Raw genomic sequence first — 15,023 nt, 5'->3', positions numbered from 1 at the left:
GCATAAACAATACCAAGCTGTTAGTGATGCAGAACTGCCTGGCTAAGAGAGCTGCTCTCCTTCAGAAACTTGCTAAATAAAGTCAAGGAAGGGTAAAAACTCTGCATGAAGGTCTCTTTTTTTTTCACAGTGAATTTATCCTGCTAAGTATCTGAGGTTCTTGTTTCCATCCTCCAGGGGAAGGGAGGGTAGGACTGGGCCACTACCAGGCCATCCCTGCCTGCCTCTCAGGGTGGTCCCACCCCTGGATATCAGCTCCTCCTGCTAAGGGTGGGCACCATGACGGCGCTGAGGCCCCCAGCAGCGTCACGTGCATTCACATACCAGCTTGGATTTGCAGAGACCAACAGCACAGGAGAGGGACAAGCACTGGGAGACCCCTGGCAGACCAAGGAGCAAGAAAACACCAAAGAGAACAAAGCTGGAGGGGTGAGATGGGGCTGGAGGTGGCTGTGGCCGGTGGCTTCTCCGGCCTCCTGGTGGGCCCCTCCATGCCCACATGGGTGTGCCTGGCTGCTCCCCCAGTGCTGGTGGGGAGGATGGAGCCCACGGCCCTGGGCCAGCATGGGCTTGGGCTTAACTTACTGCAAAACCCGGGGATGGTGCCGAAATTTGGCAGTTTCACTGAGAGATTTCCTTAGTGTAAAAACAAAAACTTGCAGCTACACAAACCACAGGGAATAATCCTCTTCCCTTCATGGGGACTCGATTATCAGAGAGCTACAGAAAACCTCAGCAAAGCAGCACAGCCACATCGGACAGATTGGGCCGGAGGGGCTATTTCTGCTTTGTCAGCCAAGTGCAAGATGAGCTTATGGCTCCTGCCTCCATGGATTCATGGTTGTCCTGAAGGCATGGGGCTGCCACCCCTTGTAAACTGGCCCTGGGACACACATGCAGGGCAGGGCCAGGAGGTGACATCTCCGGGGCATCGGCAGCGGCTGCCTGCCCTGGAGTGGTTGTTCCTATCCGGGGTGCAGCCATGCTTGGGGACCGGTGTGCTCAGCTGTCCCACACTGTCCGTGGCTGTTGGTGCACACACAAGCATTGGTCTCCTGAAATCTGACCGAATCCTCTCTGTTTGACAAGCGTGATCCGGCAAGCTATGCTGGTTTGCAAGACTGTGTTTAAGATAAGCTCTTCCACTGCATTAGCTACTTAGAGAATTATTCTGAATGTTCAAAATGTGACTCTCTGTGATAATGTGGGGTCTTAGATATTTAACAATTCCCACTCACATTTCTTGTGGGTAATATTCAATATCCCACCTAAATATTCTCCTCCTTATTGTAAATATTCATCATTTTCCCATCTACTGCTGACTGTCTGCACAGCCACTGAAATTTTCTTTCTGTCAGCCAAGTCATAAAGCATTAAGAAGGGCAGTTTTTCTTAACTAAGTGAAAATATGAACTTGTCTATTTAGCTCTGCAGTGATTTTAGCATCCGTTCTGTGTTCAGTTAATGTATGTGACTGCAACAGCCACCGCTTCCCCAGGAACGAGTGACACCACACAAGCATATATATATATATATATATATATATATACACATATATATTAAATTATGGAAACACAAAGGTCATAGTTTGCTCCTCTGTGCTAACCCACCTAAAATTGTCCCTCAGCTCACAGCCCCCTACCATTTCCTGGTCTGCTGTCTATTATTGTTCTGCTACAGCCTCCCAGGGGCAAAGCCTCCATGGGCTCATTGGGCAGCCAGGCCCAACAGGAGGCTATTTCCTTCTCCAGCACCTCTTCACTGCTGCCTTGACTCCTCTCAGCCTTCTAGTTTTGTTCCCTCAGTGCCTGCCATGTCCCCCTCCACGTGAAGCCTTGCAGCCAGGGTGAGAGTTGCCTCTGGGGACCACTGGGGTCGTGCAGGGCAGAGGACGATGCTGCTGGCCTCTACCACTGCTCCTGCATGTCTGTGCCTGCATGAGGATCATCCCTGAAATGTGGGATTGATGTCTCCCAGCTCAAGGTCACAGAATAACAGAAAGGTTTGGGTTGGAAGGGACCTCAAAGATCACCTGGTTCCACCCCCCTGCCATGGGCAGGGACACCTCCCACCAGACCAGGTTGCCCAAAGCCCCATCCAACCTGGCGTTGAACACCTCCGGGGATGGAGCATCCACAGCTTCTCTGGGCAACCTGTGCCAGGGCCTCAACACCCTCTGAGTAAAGAATTTCTTCCTAACATCCGATCTAAATCTATCCTTTTTTAGATTTAGATTAGATATTAGATCGGATTGTGTTGTGCTCTCCTTCCACCAAAGGCAAAGCTGAGCTGCCCACGTTAGTCCTTCTGCAATCCAGGGACAGAGCATGTCCCCAGGTAGCTCTCAGAGGCCGTCTGCAATGTGTTACCTGGCTACCTGTGGAGAGTGTCTTTGGTTAGCCTTGCATTTGTTATACTTAAAACTTTGCAGATTTCTCGTGGTTCACATGTGAAATGAGGAACATGTCACCTTTGCACTGCCAGCTCTCACCATCACCTGCTCTGTCACCTGGAATGTGTCCAAGATTCAGTGGAGCAGAGGCTGAGTGAAGGAGCAGATGTGCTCCCTAACACTCAGCATCCCATCCAGCAGGGCCGCTGTCCTTTGGCGTTCCCTGCTCAACGTGAGAACTGCCGAGAGCACATCCTGATTTTGTTTTGCAAGTCCTGAGCACGTCCCTGGTGCAACAGGTGCTCTCTGGGCAAGGGGTGCCCTAGGGGAACGCTAAGCCTGCAGCCAAGCACAGAGGAAATGGTGCCAGTTCTTCAGAAGCTGATGTTACGCACAGCGTAAGGAAGATCGCAGTGAGTGGAAATGCACAACGCTCAACCTGGAGTGAGAGGAGAAATTTTTCACTTTACTGAAAATGTTGCATGGAGTTGCCACACCATTAAGAAAACCATGATCTTGATCAGATTAATGGGTGATTGTCCCATGAAGAGCAATTTTGGTGTTATGTATGAACAGAAATGAAAACCTCTCTAGCATGGCTCATTTCAATTAAAAATAGGTGTTTCAGCTGCCATTTGCTGCTCTGGGATTCAGCTGCAGCTAACGAAAGTGCACAGTCTCTGCTACGGATTGTAGGGCTCCTCGGCAGGGTGTTAGGGAAGTTCTGCAGCACTCCTGGGCTGTGGTCGGTGCTGCACCCATTTTGTAAGCCAGGATTTTACCCCGGGTTAACTCTGAGCCAGTGGTGGAGCTGGGAAGAGAATCTGGGTCTGGTTGCAATGGTTTGCTGGGTGCAATGGTCTGCTGGGTGCAGATCCTGCTGGTTTCTCTGCCTTCCTTTCCAGAAGGAGACACCAGGTTTGTTGTGTGTTGAAACGGTCTCCTGCTTGTTCCCTTTTGTTCACATCAGTGTCTGAGGAACCGCTGGCACCAGCCTGCAACCTGCAGCGTGACCAAGGATCTCTCTGTGTATTTACGGTCATTTACGGTGCTTTAAGCACCCCTCGAAGTGTCTGAAAGTCACCGGGTCGATTCTTTGAAATGCTGGGCAATTTCCGTACCTCGAGGTCAGCAATAAAAATCCTGCTGGTTTGTTAAGAGCAGGGGTGGGCTCAGGGCTGGCATTTCTGACAAAAAGCCTAACATTTGACCCCAGCTCCAGAGAAATGGTGGCCCAGCTCGTGACCTGTCACCTGTGCTCACACCAAACAGCACTTACCAGTTGGAGATGTGTTCAAGGAGCTATATTTAGCCAGAGCATTATGAAACGGCAGCCAGAGAGGCTGTCTCAGGCAGCTCTGGGGAACTGCTTTAGTTTTCTGGGCAGCGATTCAGTTGCACCAGCGATGGTGTCCAGGCCTGGACGGACAGGAGAACAGTATTTGAGCTAGTGATGCCACCTTACCTGTTGGTGTAGGGGTCCTAAAAAGTCTGGCAGCTAACTCCTGCGTGGGGGAAAAGGGAAAGTAGGTTGGTAATGAATTTGGGAGCACCTTTGTGTTGTCTTAGGTTTCTTGCAAAGACACAGGAAAGTGAAGGTAGTCAAGAAACAGGGGCTGACAGTGACCCCCCCAGAGCTGGTGTAGGGGCTGGGAGAGCCGTGGTAAACTGGTGGTGGAGGTCCAAAAGGGCACATCAAGGCTGCTCTGTCCTCACTGCTGGGAGGTGCACGGCACTGCACTGTGCCATGCCACATTGTGGAGACATGCGCTGGCCCAGCAGCAGTGGGATATATATACCCAAAAAAGGATGTAAAAGCTGGGCTGATGATGACTTGGCCAAAAGGGACACTTTGGGACAATTTGCTCAGATGGCAAATCCTCTGTCTTTTCGTTCTTACAGAGCAAGACCTTTGTAGGGATGGGATTTTCCAGGCGCCTTTTAGCATAATGCAGCCTTTTACAGCCTTCTAAGAGATGACCTGTGCTCTACCAGAACACAGGAGTGGTTGATGTACGGGAAAAAGCATTTTTGTTTGCTTCAGGCCACTTTTTGAAAAATTTTCTCTTTTTATTCTTATAAAGAATAATCTAACTCATAAACAAAATTCTGCTTAAGTAACACTTCTCTGTTTAGTATGTTGTTTGAGCAGCAGCAGCAGACAGGTGGTGACGGGCTGCATGAGGGCTGGTAGAAAGAAAGCCCATGTGCCGTGTAAATCAATCCTTTAGGAGCTGAGTGTGCTTAGGTCAGGCAGTTTGCTGCAGTGCTTCAACGTTTCTTATAGCTTTAGAAGAATTCAGCAATAATCAGCCACCAACAAAACATAAATCTGCAGATTAGCACAGAAACCATTGATTCCTTTCTCATCACTGTCTGGTGGCCTTACAAAGGCACTTTCTGAACCGGGTGGAGAAATGATTTTTAAAGGGGGGAGAAGGATTTAGCTGTTTTCTGGCACAGTTTCACCCTGGTGGTGAATGCAACTGCAAAGGTGACTGGTTCATTTTACCAGCCTGTGCCTTTTGTTTAGGAGCAGCTTCTGTATCTGCTGTTCTTTCAGGAATTTGCACTTGATGCATATGCAATCCAACTGCAGAAGTAATTACACAGAGTCAGGAAGGAGTTATAATTCAATGTAGTGTTAAAACAAGAATGTACTTAGAGTTGCCTGTATTCAGGAGAGAAAACAGAAAGTTCCTTCATCTGTGAAGCAGATCTGATCAGGGTCTGAAAATATCCAAGGCAGGATCTTGCTCTGGAGCTACTGTAGGCAACGGCAATGGCAGCATGCATTAGCATTGAAAGTAGCCCCTGAGCTCACTCCAAGTTCATTTTGCTTTCTCTCCTGGAGCAAACCATGGGTTTGTAATTGGAGTTGGTGGCTGGCAAGAAAAGGATGGAGAAACCCTCGGAATGAGACAAGGGACTGATTTTGCATCTGCAAAATCTGAGCTCATATGTGAAAAACACACTCTAATCCCTGTGTTGGCACTGATGTTAATTGTTATTTACTGACCATGAGAGAGGCTCTGGCAAACAGAAGATGTGGATCCAGACGGGCTGTTTCTGGGGCTGTCCTCCACCCAGAGATGTGAGCAGGGCAGGTGGCATCAGTGACCATGTCCCCAGAGGAGTATCTTCCAGCCTGGCAGGAGGGGCTGCTTAGAAAGCAAGGGGACAACCCCGGCTTGCCGGGACCAAGAGATTTCTACGGCCAGAAATGTAGCTGGTGGCCACCAGCATCACCCCAGTGGATCTGTGTCAGTTTGGGTCAGCCGTGGGTTTGTCTGCTCGGTGTATGGTGTATGGACAGAGGGCTGGAGTCTTCAGGAGATGAAGGAGATGGAAATTAAAACATCCAGGCAACACCTGGGAGCAGGGGGAGGTAGAGAGAGGGCTGCCTGTGGTGGATGCTGCACTTTGAATGCCTGGCATCCCCCTGGTTGTGGTGATCTGCAGAGTCCCCTGCCTGCGAGCTTGCTGCTGCTGCTCAGCGTAGAGTCAAACACTTTACACTAATGATTGCCTATTGCGAGCAGTGATGCAAATGTGTTCTCACCAGCAATACGAGAAACCTGCCGTTATCTCAGCTTTACTTCTGGTTTGACAAGCACTTTGCAGCAGGCGATGACAGCCCCTGACACAGCCAAGGCGCTTTTGTAGCATTTTGTACCTCTGTCAGTCTAAGCGGAGCTGACTCGTGATCCATTTTTAGGTCTGATCAGAGATTTCTTCTAGGATTTTCCTTTAGTTCATAGAAACACCTCCGTGAGATATTTTCATGCGGCAACGGCCTCTGCTTTGATCCCTGACCCTGTGTCCTGGGCAGTGGCACTCTGGGAGCTCGGTGCCGGAGCTCGCACCGCCGCCCCGGCATCACCTAGCAAAACTCAGGGTTATGGAACAGACCCAAGTGAATCTCAAAATGAAGCACAAATGCAGCAAACCTGGCTTCAAGGCGTTTCAGACACTGCTCAGGTGCCCATGAAATCCATGGGGTTTGTTGGGACTTCTGAAGAAGCAAACGTTATTGGCCACTTTCAGATGAGAAATACAACATAGCCGATGGAATGGCAGCAAATGCAAATTGTTGTGGTTTTTATTTTTTCTGGTATCTCATGCACATTTCCTTGACAGCAAAGTAATGCTAGGAGATGGCTCCTCAGAAAAGTAAGGACAGCAGTGCCCTGTAATGCATAGCTTGAAGCTCAGGACAGTGATTAGCTGTATTAGTGGTATTGCTGCTATTATTCAAGTGTCATTTCCCTGCAGTGGGAGGTTTCAGGACTAAAGAAGTTTGCAACTGTTGAAAAATGCTGCTAGACTGTGTATGCTTGGTTTTGTTTGGTTTTGGGTCTTCTTCAGGAATAATATTCATTTAATGATTGGTCCCACTAAAATTGCGGTATTGATTCATTTGCCAGGAAACTAAATGGGTGGATATCTCCTATCATACAGTTGTATTGATCTTCTAGGAGCTGATGGGATGACGGCTTTCATCATCGGACAGCACGCTAACACCTTAATTGATATATTCTGAAACCTAATTAGAGGCCAGCTGGATTCCTTGTGGGAATAATATTTATTTTTGATGTTGACAAAGTGCTCCCAAATGCAAGTCATATGGTGTGATTTAACAGTGATTAAAACTTGGCTACGAGCACAGGCAACTTGAGGAAACTGCCAAGCAGCTGAGACTAGGAAAAGTGAAGACCTAGATGTGTGTAATTACTTTGTGCTCTGCCACATATACACACATCTCTGCCTGTCTCGCTGTCAGTGAAATATCTGGAGAATTGTTATAGCACTTTAATTATTCACTGTCAATCACCCCCCAACCAGCATAGACGGGTGTGTGCGTTATCTGAAAATGCGGTGTTATCTAAAAGATCTTTGGAGAGGAGGTCACTGAGGTCACACAGGTAAGTACAGGGGGATAAGGAGACCACAGCACCCAGCCCATCCTCCTCGGGGGGTGCTTCTGCAGGATCTGCTCCCAGCCCCTGGCCCAGGCTGAGCCGCTCTCCTTTTATTGCTATTGAAGGCTGTGACCGTTTTTCAATTTTCTTCCATTTGTGGCAGGTACGAGTTCTATCTGCCTTTCTGTAATTGATTCCTGTTCTCATTTCTCTCCTCCTGCCTTCAGACCAGCCCCGCGCTCCGCAGAGCTCAGTCAATGTCTGCAGCCGCCGGAGCTCTGCCTTGGCAGCAGCCCCTGCCCAGCTGCCGTCCCCAGGGCGGCTGCTTCGCCCTCCGGAGCGTGCAAACGGTGGGGCTGTGCTTGGGCAGCCCGAGGGGCTGGTGGGTGTTTCTGGCACAGGGTGAGTTTCTCATTTGCAGCCTCCTTACGTGCAGCAGGTAGCTTCAGTCCCTCAGGGTGCCCTTCGGCTTGTCGCACTGGCTCTGGTAAGGTCACTCCTCTGGGTTAGGGAGCCGAGCAGGCACCAGAGAAAGTGCTTGCTAGCTCCTGCAAGCCCCGTCACATTCCTGCTGGCTTCATTTTGCTGTTTCTTCTTCTGTAGCTGTCTTGATTGGGTCAAACCACAGCTGAAACTCCACGACCTCGTGTCAGAGAGGAGTCCGAAAGAGGAGCACTGTCCTGCAGGGACATCGCTGCCCACAGTCCATCCCCTGCTATGGCCCAGGCAGCTGCAGCGTTCTCCCAGGACAACGCTCCTTACCTCTGCTAATGCTTGGCCTTTTGTAGCTCTCGTGTAATCTCATCTCCCTCGGTGCTGGGGGCAGCTGCGAGAAGAGAGAGACTCATCTCCTCAACATTTACAGAAAGGTTTTCTGCTGCTGCCCAACTGCGAAAAGTCATCAAGAAAAGATTTTGTTTCTGTTAGGCTGGGCAAGGAATTTGTTAGTTTTTATATGAAACTAATTTTGTGTTTTCTCCCTGGCAATGCTCTCTTTTGGTAAATCTTCATGAAGCTGGCATTAGTCTCCCTTCCCCAGAGGCTTCCCATTTCATCCCAAGCACGGTCTTGTTGCAGTTGACCTCTGACACTGGCTTGTTCTTGTTCTGGGTAACCTGCAAGCTGTCCTCCTCCTCCGAGCTGATTGTGCTTCCCACCTCAGCTCGGGAAGGACGACTCACAGCAGCTTTATCCAAAGCCCTCTGAGACCCGGAGCTCCTCTTGCACCCGTGGCTCTTGAGCTGGTGTTGGCTACCAGGGGCCACCAGAGGGACAGCCTGCATGCGGGGCCATGGGTCAAATGCACACAGCTACAAACAAGCTATGGACAAATAGACTGAAAAAAACCTGAAGAAAATCTTTCAGTGCTTGCAGGTTTCCTGGTGTGACTGAAAACCTGCAGAAGGTGCCAGCCCAGGAGCAGCTCCAGGCTTTCCAGGCTGGAAATTACCATCGGGTAATGAGACTTCCTTGAGCTGAGATGGCCGTTAGAAACCTCTAAGAAGAGAAGGACTCAAATCATTCACCTTGCAACAGGTAATATATATTACACGGTAACTACGTATAAAGCTTTAATGCACAAGCTGCTTTTTTGTGCATACTGCTGGAGGCTCGGTGTGCAGTTCCCATGGCGTGGCATGTGGGCTGCAGCTGGGCGATGTGGAGAGCTGAATTATTTTTTTATCCTTTGGAGCTGCATGGTGAGCCAGCAGCTGTCTTCTGCTAGAATCATAGAATCGCAGAGTCATTAAGGTTGGAAAAGCCCTCCAAGATCATCTGGCCCAACCATCACCCTGCCACCAATGTCACCCACTAAACCATGTCCCTAAGCACCACGTCCAACCTCTCCTTGAACACCCCCAGGGACGGTGACTCCACCACCACCCTGGGCAACCCGTCCCAAAGCTAGGACAGACAGGGAAGCTGTTTCACTCGTTGCTTTCCTCTCTGAACAGCAGCCTTGCAGGAGAAGTGATGGGGGTGATGCAGGGCAGTGCCGGGCACATGGGAAATCCATGATCTGGGTAAAAGCTGCCAGGTGGAAAAGGGGACGTGAGGAGGAAGCCCTGACGTGTGTGTGATAGATGGGGTGTCTGCCCAAGGCTGCCACCCTTCCAAAAGCGTGCTGATGGTTGCAAGTCAGGTGGGAGGCAGTGCATGCTGCCTTTTCTGAGAGAGGAGATCACCAATCGCAGCCACCATGCTGATGGGGACAGCTCTTGGACATTGGAAACTCAGGTTGGCTGGGCTCGTGGACACCTGGAGAGCATCTGCTGGCTGCCGAAAGTTAAGTCACTGATTTAGTGTGTGGCTTTTTCTGCTCTCCAGACCACCGAGAGTCTCACCACCATCCCGGGGACATGGCCACTGGCTGTGCTGGTTCTCCAGTGGAAATTAAAAATACTTTCTGCCACAGGCAAGTAAGCTCTTTGCAGTCTGTCTTTTACATCACTTTGGGATGACTTACGATTCTGGAGAGGGAAAGACATTTTTATTTTCCAAGTATGCAAGAGGGTGTCTAAAAGATGAGAGAACTGGTGCTCCAGGCAGGAATTGTCAGGTATTTGGAAACAGTTACACAGTTCTATAATTTTTGTAATTATCATATTTGTTTTGGTTTGTTTTGCTTTGTTTTCTTCCTCTCACTGATTATTTTCATGTATATGTAACAGAGTTTTAAAATAACTTCTTTGTGGTTTGGTGCAATGGCAGGACCCAGAGTCAGCAACCACCACAGTGCTGGTGTTGATTACCAGGTATCAGTTCATTTTAAACAACAGACACTATGAACGAACAGCTTAATGAATAGCAATGCTTTAATTAGGATGTTTTTAAGTCCATAATATCTCAGATAGTTTTGTTCAGAGGAAGAGGAGACCTGACGTTGAACACTTTGGGCAACTCAATTCTAATTTGGTTTTAAAAATGCTTTGGGCATTTTTAATGCTGTGTTGGAATAAGATTTATAGGTATGTATTCCTATGAAAATCCATTTTCTTGCCCAGGTTATAAACGTCCAATGTGAAATCTCAGAGTGAGGAATATGGATTCCCTCGGACAGACTGTCTCAGTCTATTGCATAACTCATACTCTGCTCCTGGCGTGGTGGCATGGGAACAGTTCCTTGTACATAGCTTTATGTAACTACTGTATATAACCTGCTATAGCTTAACTGCAGCAATTTAAAAAGCAATGACTATTTATTCCCAAGTGTGGTCCCTGATCAAAGTTGGAGTCTCCATTTTAGGTGTTAAATATTTATTCAAAGTGCAGATCGCACATTTCTGGTGCTGTGCAGGCAATTTTTGTTAAAGCACTGTTCTGCACTGAACACCAAAATGTCTCCTACCTCCTTTTTTTTTTTTTTTTTTTTTTTTAAGCAAAGTAATGCAATGTAAAGTAGAATTGGACCAGTCCTTTTGTCCTTTTACCAGCAAAGCCCTAGGTAGCTCTCCACTTTCACCATGTAAGTGTGCAGGTCCAGCAGCTGGGCGACGCTGGGTGTGTGCCTGTCCCACCTGCTGGGTCTCTTGCTGGGTCTTGTGGGGCTATGTGGTGTTGGCTGATGGTGCTGTGGGTTTGTTCATTGCTCCCAGCCATGCCAGTGCCGTCTGCCTGCTTTGCTGGCGATGGCACCTTGATGCCAACCAGTCCACACCCTGCTTGAAGAGGTTCCAGTCAGGTTAGGCTGCTCAGCCTGGCTGAGTTTCAAACTCCACCCTACGGATGGAGATTGCTCAGCCTCTTTGGGTGACCTGTTCTGGGCATGAGGAGGCAAAATCCTATTCAGAGGTGGGGAACACCTTGTAACAATGCGACAGGGCTGGCAGTGCGGTGGGCAGTAGTCTCAGCTCTCCAGCTCAGCTACTGAGTAATGTTCACACAAAATAATTTGCCTATCTTCTTCCTAATCACACAGGACACTCTGCCTTTTTACTTCATCCAGGAGCATTTCTATATTCTGCTGAAATAACAGGAAGGCATGGCAATTTTTAAGCTCTAGACAATCTTATTTAGAAGTGAACTTCAAATATTTAACCACTTCATAGTTTCTTGTTAAGTAGAGGTCTCATATTTGCAAGAATTAGGGTAACAGTCTTGCTCTGAAGCTGCTGAAATTGATGCCAACCCCCTGACTCTGAAGATGAAAGCCTCAATGAATCTGTAGGAGCAATTTATCATCATAGGAGTGAAGTATCATCTTACTTCTTATGTATCAAAGTCTAGGACAGAATCTCATTGACCTTCTCCAGGAGGAGAACTGGGGCACATCGAGATTCTGATCACTACCATGTTGGTGGAAGCGGAGAGAAAATCCCCTGAAATGACATCGGAACAGTAAGCAACCTGAGAATGAAGCCCATAATCTCTTTGTCCCTGTGCTGTACATGTTTTCTCTGGAGCCTAATTTGAGAACAAAATCTTAATTTGTTTGAGAAAACCAAAAGCAGCTGCTGTAGTTAATTTACTTTGGGGACACACGTGCTGATGAGCCAGAGGAGGATGTTATCTCTGTCCTTTCACAAGGAGACAGATAACGCTGTGATGCGCGCAGGAGCTGAACTGTGTCACGTAGGTTAGGGACGGGATGGCTCTCTTGATTCCTGCAAAGCACAGCGGAGGGCAGCTCTCTGAGGATGACTGAGATGTAGGGAGCAACGGGGTCTGAAGGTGACAGGTACTTTCAGCAGCATGTTCCCACTGTGTCCACTTGCAGCCTTACCCACACACAACTCTGCATTTTCAGAGCAGAGCTCCCACGACCAGGCACCCACCCTGCTTATTGGAGACAGGGCGAATTTCTGTGCTCAAATTACTTCTGTGCTCGGAACCACCATCACTCCCTCCTCCACGCCCTTCTTAATGGATCACCTTCATGCTGCCGCATCTTTGTTTTATTTTTAGTTAATTTAAATCTATGCACCGAGGACACCCTGTTAACTTTCTGTGAGATGGAGCTGACTCGTGTACATGACCCTGCTGGCACCTTTCCTTGATGGTCCTTCAACAGGAACAGCTCTAGTCAACTTAGCCAGTTCATCCTACAGCTGACTGCATGCACAAGGACTTAAGAGATCTCTTTCCTTGCTTTTTGGACACAGTGATGCCCAATTTTACAGAGAATTAATGCAAAGGTAAACTCACCTGATCTGGTGAGTCTGGCTGCCTGGATAATGGCACAAATTGGATGGACAGGGGAGCATGTACTTGCTGGTTTCTCTTACAGGTGCAGGGAACAAACCTCCATGGACGTTCAGGTTGTCTTTGTCAGCTTCTGCTTGCCCCGTCAGGGCCTTTTTTGTGTGTGCGCTCTGCCCTGATCAAATTTGGGCATCGGAAGAGTAGAAAGGTACAAGGTCATAAGCATGTCACATTAAAAGATACATTAGGTGGTGGGATGAGTACTGCTGGGACTTGATAAAGCTCTTTAATGTGGGCTTGGTTGAATAGAAATAATCTGGCATTTACGAAAAATAGTGTCAAAGCCTTTTGCAGAAGAAATATTGACAGCGCAGTATTCTCCCCAGGTAGTGGGAGCCTCGTGTTGGGAAAAGCCCCACTCCAGTGAGCCAAAGGAAGATCAGTGAGTACCAGGGTGGCCTGAGCATCGCTTTGGGGTTTGCTTGAGACCTCTACACCTCAGGTTTCCACCAACTCTTGTGACTCTGGGCTGAGTTTGAGTGCTCTCCTCTGCAGTCACTGGTATCTGAACATGGATGTCTCTGGTGGAACTTGTGGAGTCGTACCTCTGAGCTTACGGGGATCTTTCAGAGCTGCCCTCATGTGAAAGCTGGGTATTGTTCATGACTCAGCTGTGTGTGTGTGTGTCTGTAAATAACATAAGCACAACTTGGCCTTCACTGTATGTCCTGTCTGTTGTTTAAGTCTCTATATACATATGAGTGTGTTTCGTATCGCGTACAACGGATGAATTCTGAGGCTACACAAATATCAGGGACTCATGCCACATGATCTCATTGCTTTGGATGAGTTTCAATGACAGCCTTCCCTGGATCCTGGGCACAGGAGGGATGCTGAATGCCCATGTGGCTCCTCAGCCTGCTCTGCTGTCTTCTCTGAGCAAGGCAGGGACCGTGATAGGGAAAAACGGGGGAAGGCTGCAATCACAATGCCTGTGTTCCACCTCTTGTTGGGTTAATTGAGCATCTGGGTGAAAATGTCTGAGATGGCCCAATGACTGGGGCAAGTAGCAGTCTGCCGCAAGTATCCTGAAACCTTTGTAAACGGAACTGCCTTAGCTAAAGGGATGTGTTTGAATGTGCTCTCCTTCATTTTAGTGAATACCAAGTCAGTATAACAGGACTGATTGTATCCTTGAAAGGGAGAACAATCCCAAATACAGAGCTGAAAGGATCATTTTCCACCTCACCACCACATTGGACAACGCCATTTCTTTCTGGTCCCAGTTTGCCCTCTGTTCCCTGCTTGGCCTGTCTCTAAGCTGTGAGCACGTAAAGACTGAGGGTGGATTTTATTTTTCATTTGGTCAGGACCTCACTCCGTGGGACGTGGACTTTCGCTGAGCTGTCAACGTGCTACAGTAGTAAGCATCCCTCTTCATCCTTCAGTTCCCAGCACACACTCTATTCTTTCTATACAAATACCAAAAGAAATGGTAGTGGTTACTCTTACTCTGTCTTTTGTGGAGAGGAAACCTGTCGCGTGTTCATTTCTCTGGAGTTACAACATCCCAAGGATTGTGCATGTGGAAGAGATGACAGCTGCTTGACAAAAGGCCCAGCAATTAAATCCCCCGCATTGCACCCTCTGCTTCAGATAAAACATTAGCCTGCCAGGAAGCAAAAAACAGCAAACTGTATAATTACACTGCTAATTGTAACTAATGACTAGAGAAATTGATAACCCATGTTGGCATAGAATCAGCTTCTTCACTTATTTTGCTCATGATGAAAAAATTTGGAAAAAAATATTGTCCCCAAATCCGTGGTCCAGTATTTGCCCTTAGTCCATTGGATAGCTTATTACATCATAGCAAAAGAGCATTAGATTGTGACTGGACATGCAGTATTTTAGGTTTCGGTAGAAAACAACCCTGTAAAGCCCCTTTTGTTCTTGCTTTGTTAGCTGTCAGGAGAAGAGAAATTCTCACAAAATGCCTTTTCCCCCCTCTCTCCCCCTTTCTAAATTATTTTAAAACCCCTTGACACTAGGAAGGTAAATCACATCTCCCGTAGTTTAAATGAGCAGCACGTGGGCTCCAGGAAAGGAACTGTCTCAAAATATACCTTTCTTATGTTCAAAAAGTCCAGCAGAACAGGGTGGCAAATTCTCCACTTATTAAAAACAGGCTGAAAAACAGAGCTGCAGAAATATTTTAAGTCTATTTTACTGCAATGCCTCTTTATCTATTAGATGTGACTCGAATATAGCTTGTCAGCTTGCTTTAGCTCTGCAGTGAATCTTTTTTGTCATTCTAGGGCCTGTAAATAATGAAGGTTATCTATTAGAAAAGTACCAAAGGTCTTTTTTAACCCACTTCATAAAGGAGTCCTGCAGGCTACCATTTGGAAAGAGCGTGTGCTGCAGTATCTCATTTGAGCACTAATGTGATGGAATTAGGAGCTATGTGATGTGAATCTCGAGTTCAATCTCAACATTGGCACAAATCAGACAAAGAAAGACTCAGTCTGATTAGGTAGTTAAACAAGGGGAGATGCCTCAGAATA

The 15,023-nt window shown here is 47.8% G+C and overlaps 1 long non-coding RNA gene across 1 annotated transcript; it reads left to right on the top strand.

The window, feature by feature from the left end:
• Positions 1-4,836: 4,836 nt before the first annotated feature.
• Positions 4,837-14,521, top strand: LOC310886335. The gene is made up of 4 exons (XR_014575273.1): positions 4,837-7,317; positions 8,680-8,850; positions 9,643-9,730; positions 12,843-14,521. It is a non-coding gene; the product is annotated as an uncharacterized lncRNA (long non-coding RNA).
• The last annotated feature ends 502 nt before the right edge of the window (positions 14,522-15,023 follow it).

This window comes from Anser anser, assembly GCF_964211835.1.
Source record: "Anser anser genome assembly, chromosome: 1".
Taxonomy (NCBI): domain Eukaryota; kingdom Metazoa; phylum Chordata; class Aves; order Anseriformes; family Anatidae; genus Anser; species Anser anser.
Note: the sequence above shows the minus strand (reverse complement) of the source record. Positions and strands in the feature narration are given on the sequence as shown.